Source organism: Notamacropus eugenii, chromosome 1 (assembly GCF_028372415.1).
Source record: "Notamacropus eugenii isolate mMacEug1 chromosome 1, mMacEug1.pri_v2, whole genome shotgun sequence".
NCBI lineage: Eukaryota > Metazoa > Chordata > Mammalia > Diprotodontia > Macropodidae > Notamacropus > Notamacropus eugenii.
Window position 1 is genome coordinate 694,020,030 of NC_092872.1, and position 15,153 is coordinate 694,035,182.

General features: G+C 39.7%; 1 protein-coding gene across 2 annotated transcripts in view; it reads left to right on the forward strand.

Annotated features, from left to right (window-relative positions):
- The window catches only part of LOC140521206 (pyrethroid hydrolase Ces2e-like), a 55,920-nt gene that overhangs the window by 14,312 nt on the left and 26,455 nt on the right, over positions 1-15,153 (forward strand). The window lies entirely within an intron of this gene.

A 15,153-nucleotide genomic window follows, 5' to 3' on the forward strand; every position in this document is an offset into this window, starting at 1 on the left:
CTGTTTACACTCCTACATGGAAAGACAATATTTGTAACTCTTGAAACATTTCAGTATCTGGGTACTGGGTGGGAGCACACACACACACACACACATGCACACACGCACACATACATAGAGACGGAGTGCACAGAGTGAATTGAAGAGGATGGGATCATATCTTAAAAAAAAAAATGAAATCAAGCAGTGAGAGAGAAATATTGGGAGGAGAAAGGGAGAAATGAAATGGGGCAAATTATCTCTCATAAAAGAGGCAAGCAAAAGACTTATTAGTGGTTGGATAAAGAGGGGAGGCAAGAGAAAAACATGAGGTCTACTCTCATCACATTCCACTAAAGGAAAGAATATAATGCACACTCATTTTGATAGGAAAACCTATCTCATAATACAGGAGAGTGGGGGACAGGGGCACAAGCAGGGTGGGGGGGAGGTTAGAGGGGAGGGCATGGGGAGGAGAGTGCAATACGAGGTCGACACTCATGGGGAGGGAAAGGACCATAAGAAAATAGAAGTAATGGGGGACAGGATAGGATGGAGGGAAATATAGTTAGTCCTATACAACACAACTAGTATGGAAATCATTTGCAAAACTAAACAGATATGGCCTATATTGAATTGCCTGTCTTCCAAGGGGAAGGGGTGGAGAGGAAGGGAGCTAAAGAAGTTGGAACTCAAAGTGTTAGGACCAAATGTAATGTTCTTACCACTGGGTAACAAGAAATACAGGTTAAGGGGTCAAGAAAGCTATCTGGCCCTACAGGACAAAAGAGAAGACGGAGACAAGGGCAGGGAGGGAGGATAGAGGAGAGAGCAGATAGGTCACAGGGGCAATTAGAAAGCTTGGCTCTGGGGGGGGGGAGGGGATAAAAGGGGAGAAAATTTGTAACCCAAAATTGTGTGAAAATAAATGTTAAAAGTTAAATAAAAATAAAAAAAAAACCAAAAAAAAAAAAATCAGGACATTCTCGTTATCCCATATTTATAATAAAGAATGGTGTTAATACTAATGACAGTTTATTTTAAAGAGAGGGTAATGGTGTTGGTGTTGGTAGTGGCAATGGTGATAGTGATGTATTAATAGTATTTTACATGCTGAGAAAAACATTATAAATATTTTTTCAACTTCTTGTCAATACAATTAGATGGAATTCACTGTACTTGCCTTGTGTTGATGATATATATTTAAATTGATGACTACTAAATCAAATTATATAATAGCACCTCACCACTCCCAGAAAAACACATGCCACACACCCTTCTTTATGAATCCCCATACCCTAGGTGGACTACTTGCTTACTAGCTGCACTAGTGCCTTTGTCCCTACTAAAGCAGAGAGATGAGAAAAAGGCTGAAGAGATGGAAGTAGATTTGGACACTGATAATATAGATAGCATAAACTTTGTCCAATATATTTAACTTGAAGTTTGTTATCTTTTAATATGTTTTTATTTTTAATAGTCTTTGCATATTACTGTTTTGTCATGATGTGGTCAGACCAAGGGAAAACAAATGTGTGCTCCATTGCTATTGACAAAACGAAATTGATTGTGATTCCATCTTGTAATAGATTCTATTCTATATCATCCCCAATATGTTGTAAAATTGCTTAAGTTATGTTCCTTGTCTCTGAGTTAAGTTCAGAAGTTCAACTTTCCTCTCTAGGCTAAGCTGTTCCATTAATCACCTTAATTCAAAGGTAGCTTCTTGCTGTCCGTGTACAATTATGGGAGATTTTTTATTTTGCTAGCAATCTTTGAAAGATGCAGATGGCCACCAGGAAGCCTGTTATCTCTATAACTCTGGCTGTTCTTCAAGAAAGTCTAGACTGCCATATATGAAGGTGGACACCAACAATGAGCTTTCCATGGTAAAAAGATGGAAGGAGGGATTGTTGCTAGTCCTGCATTCCTGACTTCAATCCAATCACATTGTTTTTCATCATCTATGGTACTTCAGACTTTGTAACCAATCCTATTTTTTATGCTTCCTGTTCTTTATTAGCTTGTACTTTCTAAAACTACATGAAGGCTAGTAACTCCTACCTCAGGGTCTTTTGACTGACTGGGGAGTTGAGAACCTCTTTTATTCATATTTGCTAGTCTTTTCAATAAATCTAATGTGCTTAAAAAAAAAAAAGAAAATATAGACATCTTAGCTCATAATTTCTATTGAACATAGTTTACCCTTTCCTATGTCAATTATCTGTTTAGGGGAGGAAGCCTGCCACTCACTAGTGGTGGGATTTCTTTCCTTATCACTGAGACATATGCTTACCCAGCCTGGAATCTCAAGGCCTGACTAACATTGCTTTGTTAATTGTCCTGTCTTACTGAATTTATGATTTGCTTAATTAGGAGAGTTTCTTTCTCACGGCAAAATGTACTTAAGACAGATGATTTCTGTACTAGGTAGTCAGAGTCACCTCTGACTCCATAGCGCTATGTAACTATTTTCTTTATGGGGAATTGATTAATTAATTAAATCATAAAATGTATGCATTTAGCCTGTTGCCTTTTCTCTAACCAAGTTTTCAGGTCAACACTACTTACCTCCTTGAAAGCAGAGACCATATTTTTGCATTTCTTTGTATTCCTGGTGTCTGATACATAGTAATGATGAGGTACAAGCCCAAGCCAAGACCTTTTTCCCTTGGCTGGGGAGGGCTTTTGTCCCGTTTGTCTGAAGGGCCCCCGGAAAGTCTGGCCTTTGGGGGCTGCTCTTTGGATTCCCCTTCCATTTCTCCCAGGCCAGATACTCCCTGCCTTCTATTTAACATTCTTTTGATGTTCCTCCCTTTAATCCTATTACCAGCCACTCCCATCAAGATCCTGTCTTGAATCTATCTTTATTCACCCCAGGGTACTGGTGATTCCCATACTGCCCCATTAAGACCATTCCTGGGGCCCCAGAGTAGTTGACTGCACCTGAATTCTTCCCTCAGTCTTTTTCTGTATTTAAGTTCCATCTTGCCTCCATGAAGGTGCTCAGATTCAATCCATCTCAGACTCTGTCTAGCTAAGATTCTGTCTGGCCCGCTTGTGAATACGAGCATTACACATGTTTAGGCTCCTTAAGAGTCAACCCAACGTAGCGAATCTTAAATAAACTTTGTTTCTCTTTGGCTTTAAGAAGGCTTGTGTCGAATTCATTCGAGCAGGACCCGGGGTGTCAGTATTTTGGGGTTCCTAGCACCCCTGAACCTCAACAGTAAGCTCTGGATAAAGGCTTATTGATTAATTGCTGAATTACAATTCATATTAACGTTTTTGTTGTTCAGGGTGTACAACTCTTTGTGACCCCATTTGGAATTTTCTTGGTAAAGATACTGGAGTACCTTCTCCAGTTCATTTTACAGATGAAGAAACTGAGGCCAACAGAGTTAAGTGACTTGCCTAGGGTCACACAGCTAGTAAGAGTCTGAGACTGGATTCGAACTCAAGTTTTCCTGATGCCAGGCCTGGTACTCTACCCACTGTGTTGCCTAGTTGGCACTAGTATTAAGGTTGGAATCTACTAAGAGCTTTCCACTAAGATCCCCCAGATCTTTCCAAGACTTGCTTTCTAACCATGCCTCCCCCATCTTATACTCACGAAATCGATGTTTTTGTACTTAAGTAGAAGACCTTACATTTATCCCTGCTGAATTTCATCATTAGATTCAGCCCCATATTCTAGGCTTTTGAAATCCTCTTGGATTCTGACTGTATCATCTGCTCTGTTAGCCATCCTTCACAACTCGTATTATCTGCAGATTTGATGAACATATGGCCTATACTTTTTTCAAAGTCACTCATAAATGCCTTAAGCTGCAAAGGGTCAAATACAGATACCAGGAGTTCTCCACTGGAGACTTTAACCTTCTGACCCATCATTTAGAGGTACATAACCTATGAGAGTAATACATACCTTACATGTGGGAAACTGCCTGCAAGAATATGATAATAATTTCTGGTAGCTTATTTTGCAAGAAATTGCTTTTTGATTTTTAAAAAAAGCTTTGGAAATTGTTTAACTGTGGTTTTTGAGGGCATTGAGGTTTTGTCTCAAAGGAAGTGCATTATTTTCTGAGGATAATGCTTAAATAAGTTTTTCTAGCTTTCTGGGACAGGTAGGCATAAAGCCCCAGGCTTCAATTCTATGGGAGTCTTTGTTTTAGGTTTGTTTATTCTGTTGAAGGCCTAGACTCAGTTTAAGTTTTTGTTGTTGTCTGGTTTAAATGTAGCTCACTAGGAAGAACTGGTAGATATCTCTGGAATCTTGCCAGCTGCCCAGGTTTTTGCCTGAAAGGGAACAGAAGGGACTACTGGCTGGCCCCTCAGTTCTCCTCTGAGAGAGAAGGTTCCTACATCAGAACTATATCTGTGCCCCAAATGTTGTTGGTCTAGGAGCGTGATTTTTTTATGTTCAACCTGCTTTCCTGGACATTATTTTTTAATGAGGGAGGAGTAGCCCAAGCAATCTAGGGGTCTTGGGAGTCTCGAAATGCAAGGGTCTGCCTTGAAAGAATTCGACCGTTTAAGCCTTCTTTCACTCCAAGTAGCTTATTAAAACACCAGTTGGGGTGGGTGAGATTCCTAGTGAATTTGTGCTATTTGTGGCATGAATACAAGCAGACAGGATTTAAAAATCTGAGCAATTGATGAGGATAAGATTGATATTTTATACAGAAAGACTATGGGAAGATCTAGATGGGATTAAGGAGTGACTAGTAGCCTGGGGTAGGGCCAGGTGCGGGCAATGGAAGGAGTTAAGTGGTGGGAGAGCCCCAGTGAAAGTGAAGTTAAAGGAACTATTGATGGAATGGGCTGGGTATCTCAGGCAATGCCAGAGATCTACGGTCAGGAGCTTTGGGGTCCAGGTCCCAAAGGCATGGTCTTTTCCTTTTAGGGGTCCACATCCCATCCCCATCACTACCAAAGTTCCCCAGCATGATTATCACAAATAGTGAGTAGTGTCAACATATTTATCCAAGCAGGGAGTGAACAGAAATCAGATTGGAGTATGCCAGAAAATGCACAGACTGAATGAACCCTTCTACAGATTAGCTCAGTCAAAAGCGAGGCACTGATTTCACCCAATAGAAAATTCCCTGGTCTCTAGTCAAGTCAAGAAGTAGTTATTAGGTACTTCCTAAGGCCAAGAAAACCCAAATGCGATCACGAAGTATTGGACTTGACTGAAACAACTCATTAACAACAGCAAGGTCATATGCTTTAAAATGGTTTCTTTTCTTTTAGATTTATTACTTTTTTAAAAACATTCTTTAAAATTTTTTTGAAGTCTAGATTCTCACCTTCTCTTCTACCCCTCCCCCACCCTTTAAGAAGACAAGAAATGTACTATTAGTTGTGTTGGTTAAAAAAAAAGGCAAGAAAAATGAAATAAAAACAACTATGCTTCAATCTGCACTCAGGTTCCATGTTCTTTCTTTGGAAGTAGATATCATTTTTCATCTTAAGTCCTTCAGAATTGTCTTGGATCATTGTATTGATCAGAATTGCTAAGTCATTCATAGTTGATAATTGTACAATTTTGTTGTTACTATGTACAATATTCTGTTCTGTTCACTTTACTTTGCATCAGTTCATATAAGCCTTCTCAGGTTTTTCTGAAACCATTTTGCTCAACATTTCTTATAGCACAATAGTATTTCTTCATAATCATATACCACAATTTGTTCAGCCTTATCCCAAATGATGGAGAATCCTCTCAGTTTCCAATTATTTGCCACCACAAAAAGAGCTGCTATAAATATTTTTATACATACAAGTCCTTTTCCTTTTTCTTTGATCTCTTTGGGATATAGATCTACTACTGTTATTGCTGGGTAGGCACAGTTTTATAGCTCTTTATTTTTATTTTATTTTTTATTATTTTTCTTAAATTTATTTTTAGTTTTCAATATTCATTTCCATAAGCTTTTGAGTTCCAAAATTTCTCCCCATCTCTCCCCTCCTCCCACCTCAAGGCACTGTACATACTGATTACCCCTTCCCTCAATCTGCTCTCCCTTCTATCATACCCTTCCCTTTCCTTATTCCCATCTCCTCTGTTTTCTTGTAGGGCAAGATAGATTTCTATACTTCATTACCTGTATTTCTTATTTCCCAGTTGCATGTAAAAAGAATTTTGAACATTCGTTTTTAAAACTTTGAGTGCCAACATCTCTCCTTTCCTTCCTCCCCACCCATCCTCACTGAGAAGGTAAGCAATTCAATATAAGTTATACATGTGTAGTTATGCAAGAGACTTCTATAAAAGTTGTATTGTAAAAAGACTAACTATATTTCCCTCCATCCTATCCTGCCCCCCATTTATTCTATTCTCTCTTTTGATCTTGTTCCTCCTCAAAAGTGTTTACTTCTAATTACTCCCTCCTCTCATTTGCCCTTCCTTCTATTATCCCCCCCGCACTTCTTCCCTTCTCCCCTACTTTCCTGTAGTGTAAGATAGATTTTCATACCAAATTTAGTGTGCATGTTATTTCCTCCTTAACCCAAATGTGATGAGAATAGGCTTCACTTTTCCCCCTTATCTCCTCCCCTTTTCCCCTCCATTGGAAAAGCTTTTTCTTGCCTCTTTTATGAGAGATAATTTGCCCCATTCCATTTCTCCCTCTCTCCTCCCAATATATTCCTCTCTCACCCCTTAATTTTACTTTTTTAGATATCACCCCTTCCTATTCAACTCACCCTGTGCCCTCTGTCTATATATATACATACATACATACATATATATGTATATATATATATATATATATATATATATATATATATATATATATATATAATCCCTCTAACTACCCAAATACTGAGAAAAGTCTCAAGAATTACAAATATTATCTTTCCATGCAGGAATGTAAACAGTTCAACTTTAGTAAGTCCCTTATGATTTCTCTTTCCTGTTTACCTTTTCATGCTTCTCTTGATTCTTGTGTTTGAAAGTCAAATTTTCTATTCAGCTCTGGTCTTTTCATCAAGAATGCTTGAAAGTCCCCTATTTCATTCAATGACAGTTTTTTCCCCTGAATTATTATACTCAGTTTTGCTGGGAGGGTGATTCTTGGTTTTCATCCTTGCTCCTTTGACTTCTGAAATATCATATTTCAAGCCCTTCAATCCCTTAATGTAGAAACTGCTAGATCTTGTGTTATCCTGATTGTATTTCCACAATTGTTTCTTTCTGGCTGCTTGCCATATTTTCTCCCTGACCTGGAAACTCTGGAATTTAGCTACAATATTCCTGGGGGTTTTTCTTTCAGATCTCTTTCAGGAGGTGATCGATGAATTCTTTCAGTATTTATTTTGCCCTCTGGTTTTGGAATATCAGAATAGTTTTCCTTGATAATTTCATGAAAGATGATGTCTAGGCTCTTTTTTTGATCATGGCTTTCAGGTAGTCCCATAATTTTTAAATTGTCTTTCCTGGATCTATTTTCCAGGTCAATTGTTTTTCCAATGAGATATTTCACATTGTCTGCTATTTTTTCATTCCTTTGGTTTTGTTTTATAATTTCTTGATTTTTCATTAGCTGCCATCTGCTCCATTCTAATCCTTAAGGAATTATTTTCTTCAGTGAGCTTTTGGATCTCTTTTTCCATCTGGCTAATTCTGCTTTTTAGGGCATTCTTCTCCTCATTGGCTCTTTGGATCTCTTTTGCCATTTGGGTTAGTCTTTTTTTTAAAGTGTTATTTTATTCAGCATTTTTTTTGGGTCTCCTTTAGCAAGCTGTTGACTTACTTTTCATGATTTTCTTGCATCACTCTCATTTCTCTTCCCAATTTTTGTTCTATTTCTCTTACTTGATTTTCAAAATCCTTTTTGAGCTCTTCCATGGCCTGAGACTACTTCATATATTTCTTGGAGGCTGTGGATGGAGGAGCTTTGATTTTGTTTTCTTCTGTTTGCGTGCTTTGGTCTTCCTCATCACCAAAGTAAGATTCTATAGTCTGTTTCTTTTTCTGGTTTTTGCTCATTTCCCCAGCCATTTACGTGACTTTTGAACTCTTTGTCAAGATAGTTCTCTGCTTCCAGTTCAGGTGGGGTGTGTACTGTCAGCCACTTGATCCCCCTACAATCTGTGGGCCTAGAGCTGCAGAAACAGTGACTGCAGCTGCCCCTGCTGCTACTGTGGCTGCTGCGGGTTCCTTTGCCCCCTCCCTCTCTGCTGTGCTGGGGCTGGGGCCTGATCACTCCACTCTCTTGCACTGGTCCGACAGGCTTTTCCTACTGATCCTCAGCATTTTGGGATCATGAAGTCTGGAAACCAACACAGGTGTGAGAAGTTCAGTCTCCCCAAGGCCTACTCAGGTCTTCTTTGTGCACTTGCGGCCAACACTGGACTGCACTCTCTTCCCAGTGTGGCATGATAGACACTTCCTGGTGACGTTCCAGGCTGTCTTAGGCTGGAGATTTGCTTCACTCCATCATTCTGTGGATTCTGCAACTCTAGAATTTGTTTAGAGCCATTTTTTATAGGTACTTGGCTGGGCTTGGTGGGAGCCAAGACAACACAGAAAGTCTGTGCTGTTACTCCACCATCTTGGCTTCACCCCCCCCCCCCATAGCTCTTTAGACATTGTTCAAAATTGCTCTCCAGAATGTTTATATCATCACAACTCCACCAACAGTTCGTTAGTGCCCCTGTGGTGTAGGGTGTGTTCAGGGAGAACCTTTGGTTTGATGGCTGCTGAGCCCTTTTCAGGGCTGCTTTCCACCTTTAGCGTCCACCAATTCCACCCAAATCTCACCTGTGATTCCAAGAAGCTGTGTGCAATGGTCACACCTTGGTAAACTGTTTCAGCAGATGGGTCAAACCAGGTTGAGGGCAACCAAAGGGTCTCAAACCCATTGGTGAGTTAGGGGGGTGTCTACCCCAAGCATATGAAGACTTCCCCTGGTGGAATGGGTGGATGAGAACAATTTGTTCCAATGGCCATCAAGGCAGATGAAGCAGGTGATGTAGAGTGCTTAGAACTTGGTTGGACACTGAAAACACAAAGGTCATCCACTGCATCCTGAACCATCTCCAGTCATCTTGATTCTGTCCTGCCACTGGACTATGATGACTCTGGAGGACAGAGTGAGGCTGATGACTTCATGAAACTCTGCCTCACTTAAATCCAATTTACTCATGAATCAAAAGTCATCACCCATACCATTTTACTATTATACCTATCTCAAAGTCCTGTGGCAACAGGCAAGTGATGAAGCAGCAGGTGGGGATACACTGGAAACTGAAGTCATAAGCCTGGATACAGGTGGTCCAGGCCATAGGGTCGTTTTTCAGTGGAAGCAGCAGTGGGATTCAGCAGCCCCCTGGGTGTCTGAGCAGCCTTTTAAGGATTACACTTCTCACTTCCTGGCATGAGGAAGGAGTCTAGAAAAGGTGCCCTAAAATTTATCTGCTTACCCAACCCTGGCCTGATTACTGTGGCAGGTGGGGAATCCCATTATGTGGTTGTGATGCACAAAAATGTACAAAATGTATAAAAACACCTGCAAAGATGATTCCACTCACCATCAGCACATGGAAAGTACGCATACTTATAGACAACACAAAATCTAGTAGACCTGAAAGATGATCTGCTCTTGTTGCAAGAGAACTCAGCAGGTATGGCATTCAAATAGCAGCCCTAAGTGCAGCAAGGCTGGCAAATGAAGGCCAGCTTACTTAAGTCAGAGCTAGATACACATTTTTCTGGAGGGGATGCAGTGAAGAGGAGCACCATGAAGCTGGCATGGGCTTTGCAATCAAAACTAATCTAGTCAGCAAGTTGGTATACTTGCCAATGACAATGCAATTAGCCATTTGCAGGAAAATGTCATGCCACCATCATCAGTGCCTGTGCTTCCATCATGATGAATCCTGATGACATCAAAGAAAAATTTTATGAAGACCTAGAGACCCTTATCATCAATGTGCCAAAAGAGGATAAGCTTATTATTCTGGGTGACTTTCATGGTCAAGTAGGCTCCGACTACCAGACTTGACAGGGAGTCCTAGGGAGGAATGAAGTTGGAAACAGCAACAGCAATGGTCATTTACTGCTGAAGACTTGTGCATCGCATTACCTTTTCATTACCAACACTGTTTTGCATTTGCCTAAATGCAATAAAACTTCATGGATGCACCCTTGCAGCAAATATTGGCATCTAATAGACTGTGATTGTAAGGAAAAGAGATAGATAGGATGTGAGAATGACAAAGGCAATGTGTGGTGCAGAGTGTTGGACTGATCATAGACTTATCCTTTCCAAGTTAATATTTGCATTCTTCAAAAGTGCTACCTCCAAAGCAAAATGACTACCAGAAGAATTATTGTCAACAAATCAGAGTTCTTCTCTGAGTGTGAACAGTTTGTTGCTAACTTGGAGGAAAAGTTGAGCAAACACACAGCTGGCAACAGTAGAGCAGAAAAAGAGTGGGCAGCTTTCAGAGATTTGGTGTAGCACTGCATTTGCTCATCTAGGTCAGAACATTCGCAAACACCAAGACTGGTTTGATGAAAATGATGGGGAAATTCAGAGGCAGCTAAATGAAAAACTCCATAGGATTTACCAGCAGGACAGTTCATCCATCTCTAAGAAGGCAGAATTTAATTTCATCAAAAGTAAATTACGAGAAAAACTTAGAGAGATGCAGAATTCCTGGCTCAGTAAGAAAGCAGATGAAATTCAGTTCTATGCTGATAATAACAATCCAAAGTGCTTTTGTGATTCCCTGAAAGCTATTTATGGACCAAAAATCTATGGTGCGTCACAACTACTCAGTGATGATTGAGTCGCATTGATTAGTGATAAGGACATGATCCTAGAGAGATGGGTTGGACATTTCCATAGTGTTCTCAACAGACCATCATCAATCAACGCTGATGCTCTTGAACATTTATCTCAGGTTGAAGCCAATCCCTCCTTAGCTGAACTTCCATTTGAAGAAGAGGTTTTTGCTGCTGATTGTACTCCAGCTGTGATTTACAAGGTAGGGGGACCATTGCGCATACAAAAGCTGACTGAAATTTTCCTGTTTATAGTGCAAGAGGAAGTTATCCCCCAGGAGTTCAAGGACGCCTCCATTGTCCATCTCTATAAAGGTGAATGGAATAGATTGTTCTACGACAATTACAGGGGGATCTCTCCCTTAGTCATTGCTGGCAAGATTCTTGCTAGAGTCCTCCTTAATAGTTGGATCCTTCACCTGGAAGATGGTTATCTACCTGAGAGCCATTGTGGCTTAAGAAAGGGCTGAGGAGCAGTCAATGTGATCTTTGCTGCCCAACAATTCCTGGAGAAATGCCAGGAGCAGAACAGAGGTCTGTACACAATGTTTATAGATCTGACTAAGACCTTTGATACTGTTAGTTTTGAGGACTTATGGAAAATTATGTCAAAATTTGGTTGCCCAGAGAAGTTCATCAGTATTGTACGTCAGTTTCATGATGGAATGTTTATCTGGGTTCTAGATAGTGGACAATGCTCTCATGCCTTCCAGTCACCAATGGAGTGAAACAGGGCTGTGTACTTGCTCCCATGCTTTTTAGCATGATGTTTTCAGCCATGTTGTCAAATGCTTTCAATGAGAATGAACAAGGCATCAAGGTTAGCTACTGTACTGATGGTAAATTCTTCAATTAGAAAAGACTACAAGCCAAGACCAAAGTGGAGGAAGTATTGGTGCATGATTTTCTGTTTGCAGATGATTGTGCACTCAATGCAGCCTCTGAATCTGAGTTTTGATGTATGGATCAATTTTCTGCTGCCTGTGCTAGTTTTGGCCTAATAATTAGGTGAAAGAGAACAACCAAGAAAATACAGGTGCTTCATCAGCCACCACCACACCATCCTTATGTGGAACTATTGTTTACAACAAATGGAGAAGTTTTGAATGCTGTGGATAAGTTCATTTACCTTGGTAGTGTATTTTCCAGGTATGTACACATTGACAACGAGGTTGATGCACTCATTGCCAGAGCTAGCTCAGTGTTTGGGAGGCTCTGAAGAAAAGTATGGGAGAGAAGAGGTATTAGATTGACTACCAAACTGAAGGTCTACAGAGCTGTTGTGCTGACCTTATTGTTGTAGGTCTGTGAAACATGAACAGTCTATCAGCACCATGCCAGGAAATTGAATTGCTTCCACTTGATCTGTCTTAGGAAGATTCTGAAGATCACCTGGCAGGATAAGGTATCAGACACTGAGGTCCTTACTTGAGCTGAACTGCCAAGCATTTAAACTATGCTTCAGAGAGTGCAACTCCAATGGGCTGGCCATGTTGTTTGAATGCAAAATATAAGCTTGCCAAAATGACTATTTTATGCAGAACTCACATGGAGTAGGCGATAACATGGTGGTCAGAAGTGATACAAAGACACTCTCAAGATTTTTGGAATTGGTTGTGTGACATGGGAGACACTGGCGCAGGACCACTCAGCATGGTGTGCCTGTATCAGAAAGGGTGTTGTGCTCTATGAGCAAAAGCTCTCTAGTAAAGCTATGACATAACTGAAAGGAAATGTAGGATGAGCAAATTTGTAGCATAAACCCCAGATGTTCACATGGACTATTTGTGCCCAATCTGTGGTAGAGCATTTTGAGCTCATGTTGGTCTGATCAGCCACAGTTGGACACATTGAAACTTGAATTTATCATGTAGATGTCATTTTTGTCCTCTTTGAGAATGAAGGACAACAACCAGTGCCCCACTTTTTCTACATTCCCTCTAACATTTGTCATTTTCCTGATAGATGTGAGGTGCTACCTCAGAGATGTTTTGATGTGCACTACTTTAGTCAATAGTGATTTAGAGCATTTTTATATATGACTATATGTAGCTTTGGAAATCAAATCATCCTTTCACCTGAAAACTATCCATTCATATCCTTTGATCATTTGTAATTGGGGAATGACTTGTAGTCTTACAAATTTGACTCAGTTCTCTATTCATGAAATGAGGCCTTTATCAGAGAAACTTGCTATAAAATTCTCCACTCCCCCCACCATTTCTAATCTTTGCTGAATTGGGTTTTTTTGTGCAAAAATTTTAATTTTATGTAACCAAAATTATCCATGTTACTTCCTGTGATTCTATCTCGTTTGATCATAAATTTTTCCCTTGTCTATAGATCTGAGAGGCAAAATTTTCTATGTTCCCCTAATTTTCTTATGGTATTACTCATTATTTCAAATTCATGAATCCATTTTGACCTAATCTTGGTATACAGTGTGAGATGTTGGTCTATCACTAGTTTCTGCTAAATTGCTTTCTAGTTTTTCCAGCACTTTTTGGTCAAATAGTGAGTTCTTGTCCCCAAATCTTGGATCTTTGGATTTATAACACACTAGCTTACCATGCTCATTTACTACTCTATGTTGTGCACCGAATCTATTCCACTTATCCACCACTCTGTTTCTTAGTCAGTACCAGATTGTTTTAATGATTACTGCTTTGTAATACAGTTTGAGATCTGTAATGTTTGGCTGTCTTCCTTCATATTTTTCCCTCATTAATTCCCTTGATATTCTTGATCTTTTGTTCTTCCAGATAAATTTTATTATTTTTTTCTAGCTCCATCAAATATTTTTTGATAGTTTGATTGGGAATAAGTAATTTAGGTAGAGTTGTCATTTTTATTGTATTGGCTCAATCTATCCATGAACAATTCATATTTCTCCAATTGTTTAGATCTGTCTTAATGGGTGTGATTGTGTTTTGTGACTTTGTTCATATAGTTCATAGACTTATCTTGGCAAGTATACTTTCACTTATTTCATATTGGTGGCAAGTATTTTAAATGGAATTTCTCTTTCTATCTCTTCCTCCTGGACTTTGTTGGTAATATACAGAAATGCTGATGATTTATGTCAGCTCATTTTACATCCTGTAACTTTGCTAACATTGTTAATTCTTTCAATTAGTTTTTAAGTTGATTCTTTAGTGTCCTCTAAGTATACCATCATATCTTCTGCAAAGAGTGATAATTTTGTTTCTTCATTGCCTACTCCAATTCCTTCAGTTTATTTTTCTTATGTCCTTGCTATAGCTAACATTTCCAGTACAATATTGAATAATAACAATAATAGTGGGCATCCTTGTTTCACCCCTGATCTTATTGAAATGGCTTCTAGCTTATCCTCATTATAGAAATTTGCTGATGGTTTTACATAGATACTATTTATCATTTTAAGGAAAGCTCCATTTATTCCTATATTTTCTAATGTTTTTAAGAGGAATAAATGTTATATTTTGTCAAAAGATTTTTCTGTATGTATTGAGATAAATCATATGATTTTTGTTGTTTTTGTTATTGAGATGGTCCATATTAAGTGACTCGGCCAGGGTGGCACAGCTAGTAGGTGTCTAGGGCTGGTCTTACATTCACCCATGTCTTTCTGATTCCACCTAACTACCTGAAGCTTAGTCAGCTCTTCATGTTTCTCATGAAGGCTGCAACATTGGGTCATCATCTTCTCTACCAATTAGGAGAGTCTTAGGCAAATGATCCAGGTTTGAATGCAGGGTTGCAATGGTACTGGTAGGAAGGTTGGGGGAGAAGGACAATCCAAGACTCTATCAAATTTCATAGCTTCCTTCCTTCCTTCCTTCCTTCCTTCCTTCCTTCCTTCCTTCCTTCCTTCCTTCCTTCCTTCCTTCCTTCCTTCCTTCCTCCCTCCCTCCCTCCCTCCCTCCCTCCCCCCTCCCTCCCTCCCTCCCTCCCTCCCTCCCTCCCTCCCTCCCTCCCTTCCTTCCTTCCTTCCTTCCTTCCTTCCTTCCTTCCTTCCTTCCTTCCTTCCTTCCTTCCTTCCTTCCTTCCTTCCTTCCTTCCTTCCTTCCTTCCTTCCTTCCCTAATATACATAGTTGTAAAACCACTACCTTGGTGTTTCTGGATCCTGTAGTATTTGCATCTCTTAGAATGGAGAAAGAGCTGCTGCATGTAAACCTATACATTGAGACCAAATCTGTATCTGTTAATTGGACAGTATAGAAAGGAAGTGACAAAATGTTAACACATTATTGGCTTTGTGGGGGAGGGTGGACCATGTTGGATTCATATAAAGTAGGATTAAACCACCCCACCCCTGCCCCAATTTTATTCAGAACAATGGGAATTTTGAAAAAATGTCTGCATTATTTCTAGTGAACTGTTAAAGACT